This window comes from Lissotriton helveticus, chromosome 7 (genome assembly GCF_964261635.1).
Source record: "Lissotriton helveticus chromosome 7, aLisHel1.1, whole genome shotgun sequence".
Lineage (NCBI taxonomy): Eukaryota > Metazoa > Chordata > Amphibia > Caudata > Salamandridae > Lissotriton > Lissotriton helveticus.
In genome coordinates, this window is record NC_136068.1 from 1,943,373,711 (window position 1) to 1,943,394,459 (window position 20,749).

Consider the following 20,749-nt stretch of genomic DNA (forward strand, 5'->3'; position numbering starts at 1 on the left):
AGAGAGAGAGAGGGAGGGAGACAGAGAGAGGGAGGGAGACAGAGAGAAGGAGGGAGACAGAGAGGGGGGGATGACAAAGGGAGGGAGGGAGGGAGAGAAAGATAGGGAGGGAGGGAGGGAGAGGGCTAGAGGGCTTAGAATGAGGAACGGACCATGGGACCAGAGAAGCAGGTAGGCTAAGGTAGGACTTAAAATGAGGAATTGCCACTGGGAACAGAGACGCAGCTGCAGAACTGCCTGGAAGATTTAGAATGGGGAATTACCTACTTGATCAGAGACACACCTTCAGCACTGCCTAGATAGTTTACTTGTAGCCTTACACTGTGGTGCTAATCCGGTCATTTTCTGCACTATTTTCTTCTTTGTTTTCTGCTAATATTTGTGGAAGCTTGTTTTACTTTGCCTTTAATATGGTTTCCTTCCACCTGTCTCCGCAACCCCCTCCCACAACACTGCTTGACGCCACCACCACCCCTCCCAGTTTACTGCTTGCCCATCTCAACTCTCCCTATCGCTGTTTGTTTTAATGCACTTCGACTGCCAATTCAGGCTCTCAGTGGCGACGGAGCCGCTCCCATTGCCAAACTGTCCCATGCACCCTGTGGGAGAAAGCAAAAGTAAGTGGCGTTTGTTGCACAAAGCACTGATGTCCTTAATTCTCGCAAATGATAGACTTTCCCGGGTACTACAGACTAAACGTCTCCTTTCCCTTGGCACCTGTGTGCATGTTTAGATGCATGCTGGACCTTACTGTTGTCAGCAATGCAGTCCTGTCAAGTGTCGCGCATCAGGTGTGACACTCACGCTTTTCAGTGCGGTGTTCCGCATCACCGCACTGAAAAGCATTGTCACACATTTTGCTGACTCGCCAGCTCGCGCCACCGGTGGCATCTGCATACGGCCCTGCTGCCCGAGACATGCTGCCAGCGCCAGCAGCTGCTGGGCTCTAGTTCATAAATAGTTAATCACCATCTGCTCTCAGCTCTGGTGGCTGAGTGCGCTAGGCTACAATGTAACAATCGTGCCTGCGCCGACCGCGAAGCTCAGTGTGACACACACGCACTGCTGCCAATAATTGCGGCGGGCGGGCCACCCTCTGAGCAATCAATGCTACTGGCTCACAGCCAGGCATTCACCAGCAAATCATGGGCAGTGTTGTTCGCTCCGCCGCGTGGCGGTAAATTTAAACCAATCCAATGGACACCCAGTGACCGCAAAACCCAGCCTCAGCCATGGAGCACCCGCGGCGGCTGCTGGTGCCCACTGTACAGCAGCTGCTGCGCCTGCTCAACCAGAGTCTCATCATGCCCGGGCAGCGTGCCGTCCGTGCATGTTTGCTGACGGAGTGCACTGAGACATTGAGGCCAGGAGTCTGAGGAGGCGGAGGCGGCGGCCCATAAACAGACTGGCACTCCTCGCAACTGTAAGTGTCACATTTGAGACCGTGTCAGGCAAGTGTCAATCATCTGCAAATTTACATTTTTAGCGGCAGCGTGTTTTCAGCTGTCCGTTACTTACTGCTAGCGTAATTCTGCTCTGGCTCGAGGCTGCAACCTGTGGGCTGTAACTTTTAGAGTGTACCGCAGTCTGAGGCTGTCTTGCCCAAATTCAATTCCCTGAGGTTGCATGCTAGTGGTTTGCCGTGGTGGCGACTAGTGGGAATGCTGGCTCAGAGGTATGTGAGTGCACATTTAGATACCCGTGCGTGTGTATTGTGGTACGGTTGATGTCAGAATTTCAAGTGCACGTTCATTAGATACTGAGTGGGTGCACTGCAGGTTTCATGGAACTCAGATGTGTAGAGGTCGATGAACAGGCTGCTGTATGTGACTGCATATACATTGAAAAATTAAATTCAGTGCGTTTCAAGCGAATGAGTGCAGACCGTGAGCCTGTCCCCTCGAGCACTATGCACATAGTGTTAACTGGCAATTGACTATTCCGCGAGTACACCGTAGTTTTTAGCATATACTACTTCACCCCCTCGGTCAGACAGCTGTGAAATGCCACTCCTTGTGTTTAGCCAGTTTGTGCAAAATCTCAAAAGATCTGACTGCCTCCGGTGCTCTGTTGTAGTAAGAGGCCACTTGGTGGCCGCTCAAGTCTGATAATTCATGACTTCTGACATAATGGTAATTTACAACATTAATAGTAACAAAGGGACGATACCACCTTTTGGTGAACAGCCTTAGTGATTAAGGGGGTATTTGAAATGCTAAACCCCTCATAACAGTTGCAGAGGAAATAAAAGCAAGCTTTAGAAACGGGAAGTATTTTTTAATCATTAACTTCAGCTCTGACAATATTAAAAAAAAAACTCGCAGCAGTGCAATTCAAATAGATTGCTCTACCTGTATTAACCGTTGATAAGATTCCAAATTAAATGTGTAGTGACAGCAAACTTTTCAGTGTTTTAAAATAGTCCCTCGTGAATTTAAAAGGAGGAGGGAGGGGTGGAATTTCTGCTAATTGTTTTTCCTCATCTTCATTGCTTGATTTTGCTCGCGAGAAAGTGTCACTCGTAGTTGTTGAAATGTCACCCATAATTCCACTGAAATTATGAAAATGTCACACAGCAATGTGGAACCTTGGCAGCTATGGCCATTGTTGTCCCTCCCGTGCTCGCCATCTTGCGACAGTTACCCCTCCCTTCTCTCTTTGTCTCGCCTGTGTATGAGGGGACCGTGACCGACGCCCAATGTCTCAGAGAAGTGACGCAGCCTATAGAACCTGCTGCCGTCGCTTCACCTCCAAGCCGCTGAGGCTGAACTCAAGGCCTGTGGGAGTCTTGGGAACACGCAACCAGCTCCTCACCTCACACACAGGCAGGTCCCCTCAGCAACACCGCTATGATGGACGGCGAGCTGCTAAGCCCCTTTGATTATCCCCTGCCTGATCATCCCAGGGACCTAAGAAACGTTTGCTTTTATTTCTACCTAGGGCCCCTTATACTAAGCACCATTGAACCCATATGTAATTTGATGCAGTGAACGCCCCAATGCCAAATAACTCCCTCTCCCAAAAGGCTGCACCGCTCTTGAAGTCAGCGGTCTGATACTTATGTTACGCATATAGGCCAAAGGTAGTGCCCCTGATCACTGTTCCTTACGTGTACTAGTGTTTTGCTGTACCCTACCCCCAGAGTGAGGAGGATAAATCATTTTAAAGATCATTTTATTATGATAACAACATTAATATTAATACTTCCTTTAAATGGATGTAGGGGATTTGTGACATTTTCAGGGGCATGCGTAAGTCACTTTCATGTCAGGTAGTGTCAGTACGCGTTACTTGCCTGATAAAGTAACACGGAAATTCACAGGATTTTATCTCACCCCATTTTGGGTACTTTTGAACCTACCATTCCCCTGCTTTGTGTGGTGTAGGGTAGTGCATGCCGGGCCTTTCTACACTTCAAGCCTTTCCACACAATTTTAGTGTTATGTTAGCTCAAGTGCGCCAAAAATATCCACAGCGTCTCCTGAGCATACTTTTTACCCATCACTGTTCTGGCCACAGACTTCCACAATCTAATTGGCTATTGCCACTGAGGCGAAGGGGAGCAGAAAGTTCAGCCAGATCTGTCTAGGGTTGTGCCAAAGACATATTCAAAATTAACATGGTGTCCGTAGAATCCCACTTCAGTGTGTATATGTAAATATTGATCAAGATAATTCTGCCTTTTCCTACGCCCTCTTCAGCATGAATCAATCTTCATTAATCATCTGATCCTCCCTAAAGAGGCCCTGATCTTATGTGTCATGATGGTGCCGATTTTAGAATTAGTAGTGTAATAGGTGATGGGATGAAACGCTTTCAGAAGTCTTATCCACTGCAGTCGATCAGAGCCACATTCACGGCCATCATTTCTTGCCTTCTCCAGATGGGATTAACCATTTCAGTTGTGGTCCTACTCTAGTAGAAACAATCCACCTGAGCTGCCTGCCATAGCTTTCTAAATGGGAACACAATCATCCCAAGCTTGAGTTCAGCCTTTTTTTTTTTTGGTTTATATTTCTTTGTATTATCATGAAACACATAAACAAACAAGGCAATAAAAGACAGTACAGCTAGATATGCGCTCAAAGAGGAAGGAAGTGCATTACAATTTGATACAAATCATCAGTGCAAGGGGGGCCAGGGGGGAAATCAGAGTCATAAACATTAAAGCTTAAAGATCGTTAGGAATGTCAGGTCAGGGGGAAAGTGGAACATCCGGAGCATCCGCAAGGGGAGGTGTACATATATCACCCTAGTAGGAGTTCCATTGGCCCCAGATTTTACCCCACTTTTTAGGCCTGCCGCGCGCCACATACACCGTCTTCTCTCTAAACATACACCAGTCCATGTTCTCCTTCCATACCAGGACTGTGGGCGGTCTCTGGGAGCCCCACAACTGCGCAATATCTCTCTTGGCAATCATATTACCAAGGGTCCCCCACTGAGTCTGCGCCACATCCTAGTCAGTCGGCTCCCAAACATTAAGCAAACAACGCCTTGCTTCAGGCAACAGCGCGATACCCGTGACCTCTTCCATCACAGCATGTACTCGACTCCAGAACACTACCACTTCCGGACATTCCCAAATTATGTGGAGGAAAGTACCAGTTAAACCGCATCCACGCTTACACAATCCATCCACAGAATATCCCATACGAATCAGGCGAGGGCCGGTCACATAAATCTGGTTCAGGATCTTGAGCTGTACGAGGCGGAGATGAGCCGGAATCGCGACCTCCTTCGGTGAGGATATCGCCGACTGCCAATCCTCGTCATCCAACTCCAGACCATCCCTGGTCCAAACCTCTCTAAGTTGGACCAACAAGTCAACTCGATCATTAATCAATTTCTTATATATCAGAGAAATAGTGCTGTCGGGAACATATCCGTCAAGCACCCGATCTTCAAGTGGGGAATATTCCGGGATAACGATACCTGCAGGAAAGACCGAACTCAACGCGTGGCGAATCTACGCATCACTCAGCTCATATTCCACTTTCAACTCTTCAAAGGTCTTAACCCTATCTTTGGCCCAGATATCAATCACCCTGCAAATACCAATCATATCCCACTTCTCTAAACCTTTCGTCTTCCAGAGGCTGCCCAGTCTTTCAGATGCATATAGCGGGGTCGCTCGAGTCAGTCGATCTCTCCATCCCATTGCCGCATTCGCACATTGCCACACTCGTACCGCTATCTTAGTGGGTCCCAAAAGGTTCTTCCCAGCAGATTTGGAATAAAGCGCTCTGTTATAATCGCCACCCGGCAGCAGCCACTTATCCATCTCAAACGCAGGATTTAACGCAGGACCGTACATTCCATGATTAATTGCTCCCAGCTGGGAGGCCCAATAGTATTGCCTTATATCCGGAAGTGCAATACCACCGTCATACCAGGGAAGCGTAAGCTTGGCGAGGGCGATACGCGAACGCACGCCCCATATCAACTGTCTCTGCAAACTTTCCATCTCCCGAAAATAGCTCGTCGGAATGACATCAAATGTGATCTGAAGCGCGTATAAAAACCGCGGCAAAGACATAATTTGAGTTCAGCCTTTTTGAGCCTCATAGCTGGGTGAGGAGCAGCTTAGATCCTGTGGCAGTGTGTGTAATGGGCCCATGTATCAGAATAGCCTTTATTTTATCTAAGTATGTGTTTAAGTCTTCACTCTCTCAAACCCAGTCCAACTGTCTGTGAGATAATACCCACACGGTTTAATTGAACCAATATATATCTGACCTGAGAGAACTTTGGCAGCATTTCCATCAACCCCAGGTGGCTTTTCTTTGCTCTCTAGTGCTGATGGTGTAAACTCAGAAACACGTCTAGAGATATACAGCAATGTCTGCACCAACTTTGGTGAAAAACTACAGCTAATTTTAAGTAAGCGCTAATTGTGTACTGCATATATCAGGATACACAGGGGTGAATTGTGCTGGGATGTGCGGCAGTGTTCTCCCAACCCCGCTTCTGTTTAAAAGGCTCCCTTGAGCCAGCAAGCTGATGAGCTTTGGAGATGCACCTATGTGCCGGTGAGTGGTCTAGTGACCTGAGAATAATTTTGCAGCATTTCCAGCAACCCCAGATGAGTTTTCTTTGCTCTCTTCTACTCTCTACTGATGAGGGGCTAAACACAGAAACACATTCCTAGAGATATAGAGAAATATTTGCACCAGCTTTGGTGAAATACTACCGCTAATTTTGAAGCATACACTAATTGTGTACTGCATTTACCAGGACCCAAAGGGGCGAAATGTGGTGGGTCTCAAGATGCTAAAAAAAGGGGGAGGGGGTGCTGCTACTGATCGAACAGCCAAGTCTTGAGAAGTCTTCTGAAGGTTAGCAGGTCCTGGGTCTGTTGCAGGTGGATGGGGTGGGGGGTGTTTCATGTCTTTGCAACGAGGTGAGAGAATGATCTGCCGCCGGTGGTCGTTCGGTGGATGCGTGGAACGGTGGCGAGGTCAATGGAGCGAAGCTGGCGGTTCAGGGTGTAGAAGGTGAGTCTTTTGTTGAGGTATGCTGGTTCGGCTTTGTCGGGTGCTTTGTGCGCATGGGAGAGGAGCTTGAAGGTGATTCTCTTGTTGATGGGGAGCCAGTGCAGGTCTTTCAAGTGGGCAGTGATGTGGCTGTGCAGGAGGATATGGAGGATGAGGCGAGCAAAGGCGTTTTGTATGCGTTGAAGTCTTCTCTGGAGTTTGGCCATGGGCCCCGCGTAGAGGGCGTTGCCGTAGTCCAGCTTGCTGCTGACGAGGGTTTGGGTGACCGTCCTTCTGGTTCCGGTGGGGATCCATCTGTAGGTCTTGCGAAGCATACGGAGGGTGTTGAAGCAGGAGGAGGAGACAGCGTGGACTTGCTGGGTCATAGGTTGGTCCTTAATGCTCCCCCCAGGACTCCCTGTCACCCTCTTCTTATTAAGGTTCACTGGCTCCCTATCTGCCAGTGGGTCAAGTTTAAAATCTGTTGCACTATTCATAAGGCACTGCTTAACTTGGGTCCTTCCTATCTCTCCGAGAAATTCATGCCCTATGTTCCATTGAGATCCCTCCGCTTGAGTACCAAACACCTGCTGGTGGTGCCTCGAGTAAGAAAAGCAAGACTAGGAGAAAGAGCTCTTTCCCATCTTGGCCCTCACTACTGGAACAAGCTCCCCTTGTCCTTGAGACAGTATGTAGACCACCTGCAATTTAGGAAGATGCTTAAGACCACTCTTTTCTGTGCCTGTTAATCTTGCTGTAGCTGCCTCACACCCTCACAGTCCGTTTAAGCGCAGAGATAGCCGTTCAGGGGCCGATTCTAGCGCTATATAAACAAATAAATAGATAGATAGTGTAGAGTCCAGGATGAACCGTAGGTTGCGTGCGTGGTTGGTGGGTGCTGGTGCAGCTCCCAGCATGGTCGGCCACCAGGAGTCATCCCAGGCGGAGGGGGTTGGAGCCGAGTATGAGGACCTCCGTTTTGTCAGAGTTCAGTTTCAGGTGACTGGTCCTCATCCATTCTGCGACGGCCTTCATTCCTTCGTAGAGGGTGGTTTTGGCTTTGGCCGGGTCTTTGGTGAGGGAGAGGATCAGCTGGGTGTCGTCGGCGTACGACATGATGTGAGGCAGTGTGCTCCCAACCTCCCTTCTAGTTGCAATACTACGGTTGCTATAATAAATCACATTTTCCCAATTCTGAGCTGCCTGCCCCTGTAGTGAGAACTATGCAGTCACGCAGTCTGCTCAGTTTTCAGCTCCGTTAGCGTACTTGGTGTATCAGTGTCATATGTCGTTTTGGGTCAGGTTGGTGCGATTAGCCGCTGTGCAACCTTCCTGGACCAGTGCCAGGGGGCAAACACCGCTGTTTAGCTATGTGTGTTTGTAAGAAGTACAACACATGATTCTAAAGTCCTGAGCAATAAGTCATAATTTCCAAATCACCTTCTCAGAGAAGGGCGAGGGTGGTTTCTCGACCATAGTCCTTACCTCCCTTGATGAAATTCAGTGGTGCCTAGCCGGTTTGATCTAGCTCGGTTTTAATACAGTGGGGTTGATCCTGCGGTACATTGGATGTTTCACTGATGTACAGGCAGTATACAACATCCTAGCACCAGTGTTCACTTTTTGTTTCCTTTTCACACTTATAATTTATGCTTAGGTTGGTGGTTGCCGATGATGAGAACCTGAGGTAGTAGGCGAGTACCATCCTACTTACCCCCATGGTGTTACTCCCGTGAGGCACCACCAGCCCCATCACACACTTTTTTCTATATATTTCCTTCTCACTTATTAGAAGTATCTTGTCTCACATTAGGGGAGGGAGAGTGTGGGGGGCACACTAGTTGGAAGCAAAGCAACATTTTAAAATGAAGACTGTATTTTAAAAGTAGTGATCCGGATCCGTTAAATTCAGACGGTATATTCTTAACCGCTGGCCCTGTATATATTATTGAATCTAGGTGAGGATATGAGGAGGAGACTCACCGTGGGAACAGGTCCATGGTTGTATATAAACGTAAACGTGGTTACTTATATAGCGCACGTATCACCCCCGCAAAGGGGTCTCACGGCGCTTGCTTAGGGAACCCGTCCTGGTATTCCCCTGTGAGATAACCCCGGCAGGGTATCCACAAGGTGAAAGCCAGGCATCCCGCCGCGAGGGGCCGTAGTGGAGATTAAGCAAGCTATTGCCCAGAGTCGCAGAGTGTGAACCCGTGAGTCGAGTAGGCACCGGGGCGAGAATTATCGAGTCCGTGGAATTTTAGCCCAAGACCCGCCGAGGCGGGGAATTGAACCCTGGTCCAGGACCGATCTCAGCTTCCGGGTCTGCTGCCTCTAACCCCTGAGCCACACTTCTCCACTATATGAGATTTTGAGTGGGGGACGACCTGTTTCCTACCCCTATAGCTCCTTTTTGTATAAGATCAGAGTTCCTCCGGTCTGTCTCCTCTTTGCTCACTGTAGTGTGGGGTGCTCCCCCTCCCATCTTGGAGATGCCAGAAATGCACACATGCTGCGTAGAAGGAATTAACCCCTCTCCAGTCTTTTACTTGACTCAGGCTGTGGGCTTTCAAAATGAAACTCACAAGGCTGCAACACTCCTGCATGGTACACTACTGCTTCTAGCACGCAGACACATGCAAAACACTCTGCATGGCACACTACTGTTAGCATGCATGCACACGCACAATGCATGGGATGATGCATTTAGGATTCCGGATTCATCACATGGAGCAGAACTGTAGGTAAAAAGCCTGTCATAATTCACTAACGCAGTATGCTTCCACTATCGCGCTCCACACATGAAATCCTGTGACAGATAGTAGTCCTCTGCCACTATAAAGGTGTCCTTATAAGGGTGCCACTCCTAGTACAGGAGTAGGTTCAGACCCTAGCATTGTCATCAGACCGGGCCTAGGTCAGTGCGTGTTACATCAAACGCAGAAAAGGGGATGGGAAGAATGCTTGCAATTTGTTTAACCACTGGAAACCGCTCAGGGTAGCATACCAACCCATTATTCTTTCGCTCAGCATGCCACATTTGTTTGGATCCACCTATATGCAAGCCTACCTTGACCCTGCTCCTCATGGGAACAGATCAGCCCGAGGTCCTCACTGAACCAGAAAATAAGCACCCTAGTGCCAGTTTGGCCCTGATAAGGCTCATCGGCCAGATATAGCTTTGTTTCGATGGCATAGTGACCACAGGGCCCACACATGCGCATACCCTTGTCACTTAGAGGTACATCAAACGCACAAAAGTTGATGGTAGGAATGCTTGCAGTTTGTCTAACCACTGGCAATTGGCTCAGCTGCATCCCAACCTGTTGTCTTTTTGCTCACTAGACCACCCCAGTTTGGATCCAGCTGTACGCAAATCGGCTTTGACCCTGCTTCTATGGGAACAGCCCACCCCGAACTGGAACACAAACAACCCAGGACTGGCTTCATCCTTGTGGAAAGTGGGAGAGGAAGAGCATACAGCCTGCTGCTCATGGACATAATTATCATTCCTTGAGCAGGTAAGGCAGATGAGGGCCTTACAACACCTCAGTTATGAGGAACAATATTTTTGGTCAATGTCAGGTTTTATTTGGACACTCTTGCTCTTTTAAAGGTTTTACTTTTAGTGTAGATTATAAGTTACAGATAAAGCATCCCTGAAATTATTTCATAAGCCCTTCCCTTGCTGCTCCCTCAATCTTTTCTATAAAACTCTCTGCTATTTAGATGTTATTATGTCTTGATTGTCTCCCCATATGTTTTGCCTTACCTTCCAATAAATAGATGCAACTGTGAGGTCTTTAGATTGTGTCCTCAATGTTTTACAAAGTTGCAGTTGTGATGTGGCTATTTCGATCTATTTGTCTCTCTCATACAACCGCCTGTGTTTGGATTCTAATGCCTGCCCTGCAGAGGTGATTATTTACAGAATTTATCCAGGTTGTCCATCTTTTTTGGGGTGTGGGCCAGTTTGGCATCCACTGGTGTGGTCTTGGAGTGCCTGAATCATCTTTCTTTCCTGGCGATGACCGATGTTGTGAATCAGTTCTGTTTTCCTGCACTTATATTCCTCCCATTGTTAACTCTACTAGTTGTGCAATGTGTGCCTGAAGGGAGAGGGATGGGTTGGTGCTTGATGTTCTAGCTTCAGGCACCCTGTGCTTATGCAGTGAAATAGTGCCTACTCTGACAAATTTTCTTCTTTTTGGGTTAGGTCCCTCCGTGACTGATCCCTTGTTGCAAGTGCCGGATTCAATTCTGACCAGGTATTTATCCGACCTACATTTGTTTTGTTTCCAATTCCCTGCACATTTTGGATCACAGAACACAAACTGACCAATAGAATATTATAATAGTTTGTTTTAGACATACATTGTGCTATTATTAGTACGGATATGCTTGGGTTTGCCATTCTAAGTACGAACGGTTGGCTTCCTGAATACCACTGTGTCCCTGAGAGGGATTAGTTTACCAGAAAGCACTTCTCCACCTGTAAAAGGGTGTGGAGTGCAGGTCTGCAGTAACCCAGATCCACCTTCCTCATAGATAGCACATTGAACTGAGTCCTTGTGTTATAGGATGAGGGTTAGAGAACCTGTAGACTCAGGATATATCTCTAAGATACCTAACATGGAGCTTCAATGTCAGCTTCTGATTTCATTTGGGAGTGGGGGGCCCGAGTAGTCTTGAATGAGCACACTCACGACAACCATCAAACCATCATTACAAATACACAGTCGTCTGTTGTAATTATGGTTAAACCTCCTTCAGATAAATAAGGGAACCCATATTCTGTCTGTAGGTTACTCAAGCTTTACTCTTCAAGGATAAAAATCCTCATCTATGGGTTCCCAGTTTTTGATTCTTCTTGAATCTGCTCTCTTAAAATAGTGGTTTCTGCTCCAGTAGAGATAGGAGTTAATTTCAGAGAGACATTTACACAGCACCTCAAAGCAAATGGAGTCCCCAGTGCAGGGGGGCAGTCACCTTTGTATTAGCTGCATAGGCATGTGGAAATTCTACTCATGGTTGGAGCTTGTGGCAATTGATTCTAATACAACACACTTTCAAGCACACACATGAGCTGCAGTACCTATTGAATACAGAGCACATCAATACTTCAAAAATTCCTCTTACATATCAGTAACGCCAAAATAGTTTTTTAGACGCCCTACCGCATACACATTCGTGTCAGACTAGGTCCTCTAAGTAATGAAGGGGCTACCTGGCCAGTTTTGGCAGGATGGACAATATATTCAAGTCCAAGTGCACTAACTGTAGTATAAGTAAAGGCACTATTAAATAATGTAGTTAGGACTTGCAGACAACTTTTGTTTGATTAGTTATTTTTTATTGAACATAAACCAAACAAAATAAACACAATAGGTAAAGCAATACAACCAAGCCATGAACTAATAGCCACACGTCTTTGGCATGATCATCGATCCCTGGAGTCCGAAGTAGTCTCACCAAATTCCCCAGATCTTGCGGCGTTTATTTGGGGCAGCCTCGTGCTGCATAAACCGGATCCTCCATCTTAGAACGCCAGTCTGTAGCCCTGTCCAGGCTTTCAAATCCAGGACAAAAGCAGAGATCCAATTCCAGGCAATGTCTTGTTTGTCAAGCAGAGTCTTCAACCCCACAAGATTCATGTGGTATCTACTCCCACCCACAGCCTCCAGCAGGCCCAGGCGCATAAAACTCCCATTACCTGGGACCAATAGCGATGCACAGCCAGACGGTGTGATAGGTTATCCCCTACGTCTTGCAGCGATGACAAGCAGACGATGAAAGCTGACCCGCCTTCCAACGCCACAACGTGGGTCAAGCATATAGTATGTAGAAAGTTCACCTGGATCAAAAGAAGCCTGGAGGATATAGCCAATTCCCTCGGGCCATGAGCACATCCCCCCATTTCCCGTCTTCTAGATTACCTACCGAGGATTCCCAGCGTGCACTTCATGAGGAGAGCAACCCCAGAGTAGAAAACCACAATCTATATGGGAGACTCCTTCCTGGCCCAAGGGGCCCATGTTTAATTTGGCATTCCATAGGACAAAATTTAGGAAACTCCCGAAGGAAAGTATGATGGCACAGCAGGGCATGCCGACGCTGTAGGAGTTTAAAAATCTGGAAGCGGTGGAGCTGGAAGACAACCTGTAAATCTAGAAAGGACCGCATGTGTGTCCCTTGCCACACGTCACCCAAGCGGAAAATACCGACAAGACCCCCACCTCCTAAACCCTGCCAAGCCAGCCACTTGGTGGAGCCACATGCACCTCCAAAGAGTAGTCTGGAGAGTACCCTTTCTCTCCTATCCATTCCATCTCTCAGCCGACCATCATGTCCCAAATACTACTCTTTTGAGTTCAGGGAGAGAGTGAGGGGTCGGGGAGCCGTACAGGTGGTCTAGAACAGCCTCCCACGACCTAGACGATAGCTCCACACAGTATGCCAGATCGTCCTGTTCTCCGTATAGCATATCATTCAGAACCACAAATGGCGATGCTCAATAGTAGAACTGAAAGTTTCACTATACACGCTTGACGAAGGCATTTCACACTACCCAGTTAGCCAATAAGAAGGAATGGACCACTGCCTGTATGGTGATGGACCAGCTCCTGGAGAGGGGAAGCGGAAAGTTTTGCAGACCATACAATAACCGTGGTAGAACCATCATTTTAAACAGGGCGATTCTGCCCATATTATTGAGTGGCAGTGATGACCACCGCTCTAGATCTTTCTTCATGTAAGTGGCAAGAGGCAACAGCTTCAGGGACCAAGCAAGATTAGGAAGGAGGGAAATATAAAGCAGAGACCAAGAAAGCTTAAACTATGGAAGGGTACGTTGGCCTGCTATCTGTGATTGTGCGTGTCACTGGTCAGGCGGCTCAGTAGGGACTTAGAGCAATTAGCAAGCAGGCTAGATGCCCGGCCATAGAGGTCAAGCATGTGTTGTAATCTGGGACCCACATCTGCAAGGTCCTTCAAAAAGAGCAGAACATCATCAGCATATAGGGTGATGCGGCCCTCCCTCTCAACTGGAACCCTCTGACCTGTGCGTCACAGTGAACCCATGTTGTTAGGGGCTCGATTGCAAAGGCATAAAGAAGAGGGGACAGCGGACACATAAGAAATAAAACGAGATGAAGCCTAGGCGACCAAGTGTGTCCCACAATCCCAGTCTAGGGAGTAAAAGTTCTTTTCAAAATAGTGAACCGTAAAGAGTGCTGCTATGGAAGGGCATGGAACCGGGTGAGTGGGGCTGTGGCAGATGGGGGGCGCACCTATAGTCCGGATATGGGGGATCACAACAGTGGATGTTCTCCTGGAGAGATGGTCGTGGGATACAGTGATTGAGCCTGCAGAGACCCCCTCCTATAGACAAACTTGATCCACCCGTTAAAACACCAGCAGGACCTCACCCGGACTCATGTTCGCTATGTGGAGACATTTTGGTGTGTTGGCACAGCTGCAAGTTGTTCATTGTAACAGCCATTTGCTGTGAATCTTACACTATTGAAAAAGCTTGATAAATAAAGCATTAAAAAAAAGACCTTTTTGAAATCTATTGGAAGAAAGTCATTAGACCCCGGTAGCAGGTGACGTTATTCCAATGCTGCCTGTACCCTACGCATACAGTGTTGCGTTCCATGGCAGGGCATAAACCTACAGTGATCGGGTGTGGATAACCTTAAGGAGTCGGTTGGATAATACCTTGGCATACACCTCTCGTTTGTGCTTAATATGCGAAATCGGGTGATGTGATGGGCAATTCTCAGGGGATCACCCCGCTTAATGGAGGACCACTATGGTTGCCTCGTTCAGCTCCACAGGAAAGTGGCCCTTCACTATGACATCATTATATAGCGCCAGTAATGGGGCAGAAGTGATTTCCGGAACATCCGGTATTACTCCAACTGCAAACTGTCCTGGCCCAGTGTTTTACCAGGGCTCAAGTCTGATAGGACATTGCCGATTTCTTCAAGGGTGATGGGTTCATCAAGGTCCCTCGTACAGCCGCTTCCAATGCCACAACAACAATGGAAGAGCATTAGCGTGAAGGTCTTGGAAATTGTGGGTATAGAGTTCCGTAATAGTCTGCAAATGCGATGGCAATATCCCGGGGCTCAATACCCGGCCCCTGGTTGGGGTCCAAGATGCTAAGAGGCACTCTATCTGTAAGGCCGCCATTAGCCAGCTAATATAAAAGAGTACCTGATTTATCCCCAAAACGTAGACCCTACTTTGGGATGCCACCCAACACCTCCTGGCTTTGTCAAGACATTTCTGTCTCAACGACAGCCTATCCATTTCCACTTCATGCGTTTTGGCTGCGTCTGTGGTGGAACACCCCTCTGTCAGAGGTATATAAACTTCCAGCCCCTCAGTCTGCAGCAGTTGCTGCTTATCCTGGTCGTGGAAATGTTTGTGTGCAATCCCCTGCATATCAACCCTGTGGGTCTGCCACAGTACGGAAGAGCACCATAAACAAGTGTTTGTGGATCAAGATGGCCACTCCGTGTGAGCCCCCAGTGTAACCTGCATAGTAGACCTTCTCATACTCATATCGGGCAAGGAAGGGGCATCAAGTGCCCAGGAGATGTGTCTCTTGCAATAAGAGCATGCCAGGATTATGAAGTTTTCGCGAACCGAGTACTGCGCTCCGCTTAATTTGGTCCTTTAGACCATTGACGTTCCATGTCATTATTTTGGAAGCCATCAGGATATGAACGGAGTATATGAGCCATGGCAAACCCACCATAGTCAATCATGGGGGAGTGTGCTATCAGGATCGCAGCCAGCCTGGAATACAAAAACACATGGCCCACGGACCAAACCACCCCAACCAACCTCTCCCACAATGCCACCCCAGAAGCATCTGTCGCCCCAACAGTGTAAACTCCAAACTGCATAAAACCAACTTTTGGAGCGAATTGAACCAGATCACCCCATTGGAAAGTACTAGTTGAAAAGGATATCGGGCTGCTGGCGTTGTAAGTCATTCAAGTCCAGGAGGCATCCATAGAAGCACCGCATGCACACTCGTCCGCTAAGGCCATATCCACATGTTCTATTGCCTGAGGGGGTGCCACTGGAGATATTATCTTCGCGTGGAGGACCAGGGGCGTCTGTGGTGGAAGAGGTGGGGGACCCATTGGCCTGCACCTGCTGCATACAGGATCCCCCTCCTATGGCCATTTGTTTGCAGGTGAGGACCACCACTTACGGTCTCAAAAGAGTTGTCCCTCCACAAAGGGGGCGAGTTGCCACATAGGAGCTAGTGTTCTGCAGCCCACTCCCATGCTGACTCAGAAGTGTCGAATAAGAAAGATTTAGAAGCATGGATTACCCACAGTTGGGCCGGGAACACGAGCATGTAATGCAAGTTCATCACATGCAACTTCTATTTAACAGCCTTGAAGGATTTGCGTTGGATTTGCGTTGTCGCTGTACCAGTCTGGTGTAATCTGGAAAAATGAGGATCCTGGAGGATTGAAAACATGTGGAAGCCTTTTCCCGGCCAATACGAAGGATGACGTTACTGTGCTTCTAGTTAAGGATCTTAGCAGCCGTCGGTCATGGGGGAACTCGGGGTAGAGGGGCCACCACCACCGATTGATGGGCCTTTTCCACAATAAAACTGTGAGACAGTTGCCCCTCTGGATCCCAAGACAAATTCACTTCTCCAAAAAGCTTTCGGGGACTGGCCCCAGATCCCTTTAGGGAAGCCCACGGAGCGCAGGTTATTCTGTCCGCCCCGGTACTCCGCATCTTCGGCACAGCTCTCCAGAGTGCAAAATGCCACCTCTGCCTTCAGGGTAGACACAGAGTCCTCAAGGTCCGATCTGTGCTACCTCTGTCCCAGCTACAGATTCACCCACGCTGTGGAGGTCCTGGTGCAACAGTGTGGCATCCACTCAGACCTGTCCAATGCTGCTCTCCAAGGCTGTCAGTGAGACCTGAATAGCAAGATGAATTTCTGTGAGGTTGGATTGGCTAGCTTGTGAAGAGGGGCCAGTCGGTTGCGTCCTGTTTCGAGGCCATGATCTGGGGTCATGTATTTATACATTTTGCTCTGTCCATGAGCAGGAGAGGGGTCTTCGTCCCTGAGGTTGCATGTGCACTGACCAGGACCGGTAGGAGGGGGAACTAGTCTACCAGTCCGAGCCTCTATGAAGGTAGGTCCTGCACTTGAAGTCATACCGGTGGCGAAGGCAGACCCCACGCAGCACATTGACATAACTGGGGGGGACGGAGTGGAATCACACCAACCTGCATACATGTGGGCCCGTCTGTGGCCCCGGCAGCATGAGCAGTCGGGACCTCACCTCCACCTTCCTATGCCCAAGACACAGGCAGGCTGTCAGGAACAAGGCCGAATCCACAGGAGCGAAGATGAGTCCCTCCACTTCCAAAAAGCAACACTTCGAGGAGAACTTAACAACTCGCTCAAAGATGCTGCTCTCTAAAAGTATGGGGGAATAAAACCAAAGGGGTGTCCACCACCCTCCCCATAGGATGAGGATTGAGGTCTTGTAGAATGGTTGCCAGAGCGCTGATGCTAAAAGGGAAGAACAATAAGTACCCTTAATAATCATGCAAGGTTACAAACACTCTAAACATTGAGCTGTGATTAAAGTTACCCCACACTCACCAGGATGCGTTGTAATGTGTTCCTTAATGTGGAGGTCCTGTAGCACATTCAAGACCTTCCTGGGTAATGGCTGTACATATGATAGGAGATAGAACTCCAGGGGGTCTGAAAGCAGAGACCTACACACTCACTCAGGCACCAATCAAGCAGTAGACACGGGGAAAAGAAAATAGGAACAACGACAACAAAAGAAGGGGATGAGGTGTTCCGACCGGCCAGCGCGGGAATGCGTGGCGGAGCAGAGACACACTCACGAAGGTGTGCCGTCCGGCTCCACTAGGTAATGGTGGAACGGAACAGCGACTCCCTTCCTGACAAAGACAGGATCCGAGGTGTTCCGCCCGGCCCTGGGAGGGGCGACAGCAGGACGGAGCAGAGACACGCTCGTCGAGGTGTGCCGTCCGGCTCTAATAGGGAAGTAGAGCGGAACAGCGACTCCCTCCAGTGGGCACAAGGAAAAAGAAAAACGAAGGCTGTGAGCTTAACTTCAACCCACAAGGAACAGTACTCGTAAATATGGGATATGCCTGAGTACACATAAGAACGGGAATAAAGGGAAATATGCAGCCAAACAGGGAAGGGGGAAAGGCTGTCACGAACAAATACCGCCAACAGCAGGAAGAGAGGGGTCAGGAACCAAGACAGCAACGAAGCCTCCAGCAGGACGCCACAGAACTTGCTTCGCCGGGACAGGGAGCAACACGGAAGTGAAAGGGGGGCGTGGTCACGATCAGTAAGCCAATCGTCAAACAACGTGCTCGGCGTCCCTTTAGAGGAATAAGGGAGTGTGTGTAAAGGGCATGCTCCTTGTCTTGAGTGTTTGTCTCTCAGGGAGTGGGTGGAAAGTATGCTTGGTTCTGTGAGTCTGCCTCTAATCACAGCTCAAGGTCTCCTTCTCCCTCGAACCCTAACACAGGCATGCCGAGAAACAGTCCCTGCAATGCCATGCCACACACGGGGGAGGGATCAGGTCCCTTATGCCTCATAATTATCCAGGAAGCCACTGGCGGGCAGGAGGCCACAATATGGGTTTTAGGCACGCAGTGGAGTATGGCTTCTCCGGGAGAGGAAGTTGTAGTCTACCACAGGGGCCAGAGCAGCACAATGGGCCTGCAAAACCTCCTGCACCCACCACCAACCTTCTCCAGATTCAGCAAGTCCTCAGGTGCGAACCCCGCATAGAGGCGGCTCCCATGAGAAAAAGGCTCTCGCGGCCATCAGATGCCAGAGCAACAGCAAAGGGGACCCATCAGGCCACGCTCATGCTGTTTGTATCAAGCTCACTGGCACTAACATGGCCCAATCATCTGCGACCAGAGGGGGCTCCAACATTGCATTCCCTTCGGCGATACTCCCTCGACCATTACAAGTGTCCCGCGTCGGGTGCCTGCAGTCGCTGCAGCACCAGGGATCATGTCACCCGCTTCGGAGGGCTTGTGGTGGCCAAAGCCCCTCCATGCTGCTCCCATGGCTTAATGGAAAAGCGGGTGCAGCCGTCAGGACCCGTAGTTGACAGAGACTAATGTCTTCACTTTAGGGGGAGGGTGAAAGGCTCCAGCAGTTAGGATGGCAGTGAAGCTCTATGAGGATACCTGTGGGATATAATCAATTGATCTACAGAACCCCTTAGACCTAAAGTCCTTCTCTCATATTCCAACAGGCACCGCACCACACACAAGATTTCATTCTGAGGGAAAAAGGGGTAGAAAACAGAGGTTGGCATAGTTTTAGTCCGTCTTTTAAACCCCTTCGACGCTGATGACGAGCTCAGCTCGTCATGAGGTACGCCTGTCGTACGCTGATGATGAGCTGAGCTCGTCATGAGGTACGCCTGTCGTACGCTGATGATGAGCTGAGCTCGTCATGTTACGCGGGTTTTTAAAAACCGCTGCGCACAGCGGGGAAAACCGCTAGCGCGCATGCGGTTAATGAAAAAGCAAACTCCCTCAGGTTGAAAAGCCCTACTAGAGACATCTAAGGCTTTAACATCTGAAGTACGTCTGAAGGAGACAAGGCACAATAAAACAGTTAATTTATAGGACAGTTTCTTCAAAGAGAGAGAAGAGTTCTCGCCCCAAGAGGAAACCAGACTGAGGACATCTCTCACGTCCCAGAGAGCAGAGTATTTTGGCAGAGGAGGGTTCAAAACACGCATACTCCTCATACGTTTTTTGGTCAGTAGATTTTGGCCTACCGAGGTACCATCTATCAAGCAGTGACCTGCAGCAATTGCCGATCTATATACGTTAACGGTCTGATAAGCTAAACCCGATGCGAAGATTTAGCTAAAAAAATTAAGGACATGAACTACATCAGCTGACACGGGATCGTAACCCCGTCGAATGCACCAGCAAACCCATTTACGCCAAGCCAATCTATATGCTTTTCTCGTACCAGGAGCCCATGATTCTGACATGAGTCTGAAAGCGCCCTCCGAAAGTCCTGGGAGCTGCCACTGTCTCCTGAAATCTTCCAGGCCATCAGGCACAGGATGCCCTGAAGAACGAGAGGGTGACACTCCTCGTAAGGTCCTGTCAGCAATTCTTCAAAGGAAGGGATGAGAATTGGAAAATCCACACTAATTTCCAGCAGGATGGGGAACCATGCCTGAAATCTCCAGAGGGGAGTTATTACTACTAGGGATTCTCTGTTCCTCCGGACTTGAACAAGGAGGCATGGAAGCATGGCAAAAGGTGGGAATGCCTAAGGTCTCAGACCAAGCCAGTTCTGAAAGAAGGCATCTATCCCCAAGGCCAGAGGGTCCAGCCTCCAGTTGAAAAACTTGGGCAGCTGTGTATTGAGGCGGTCCGCAAAGAGGTCTATTCCAAAGGGACCTCATCGAGATTGGATCACAAGAAAAACTTTCCTGTCTAGTCTCCAGTTGCTCGAATCTACAAAATTCCTGGAGAACCAGTCTGCTACCCCATTGTTCAAACCCAGAATATGTTCGGCAACAACCGAAATGCCATTATTGAGGCAGTAGGCCCAAAAGCTGTTCGCTAGGTCCAAGAGGCCCTTTGAATGAGGGCCCCCCATTTTGTTCACGTATCTCTCAGCGGAAACGTTGTCCATGCGAAGCATGACCGAACATTTCATCAAATCCTTGGTAAAGCTCTGGATAGCAAACGATCCGGCCAGTAGTTCCAGGCAGTTGATATGCAGACCCTTCTCCTGTGGGGTCCAAAGTCCCCCCGTTGAAGAATGGCCGCACGTTGCACCCCAATCCTTCAGGCTCGCATCCGAGTGTATGATTAAGTCCGGTTCTTCCCCGAAGATCGCTCTGCCGTTCCAGGCATCTGCATTCTTTAACCACCATATTAGTCTGTGTCCAGGCAAAGCATTTGAGAATAGGATGGATTTATCCTGAGGGCTTTGGTCTTGAGCCTCTGAAGCGCCCGATAGTGCAGGGGACCTGGATATATCGCTTGGATAGTTGAGGACAGCAGACCCAGTATCCTTGCCAAGGTCTTTAGAGGAAAGGAGCGAATCTTTAACGCTTTCCTTAACTCTTTCCTGAGTTTCCTGACTTTGTCCCCCGGTAGTTTCAATTCCGGTTGGAGTGTATCTACTGAAAAACCCAAGAAATGAGTGACTTGGGTTGGAGACGTAGAGG

General features: G+C 48.8%; 1 protein-coding gene across 6 annotated transcripts in view; it reads left to right on the top strand.

The window, feature by feature from the left end:
* The window catches only part of LOC144770954 (uncharacterized), a 113,488-nt gene that overhangs the window by 37,623 nt on the left and 55,116 nt on the right, over positions 1-20,749 (top strand). For 2 of the 6 annotated variants that reach the window (XM_078655801.1, XM_078655798.1), the window contains exons 2-3: positions 9,748-9,997; positions 10,693-10,744. The gene's annotated coding sequence lies outside the window, so the exon portion shown is untranslated. Of the gene's footprint in view, positions 1-7,425; positions 9,998-10,570; positions 10,745-20,749 lie in introns of those variants that run through there. The other 4 variants (XM_078655800.1, XM_078655797.1, XM_078655799.1 and 1 more) reach the window with 3 other exon arrangements.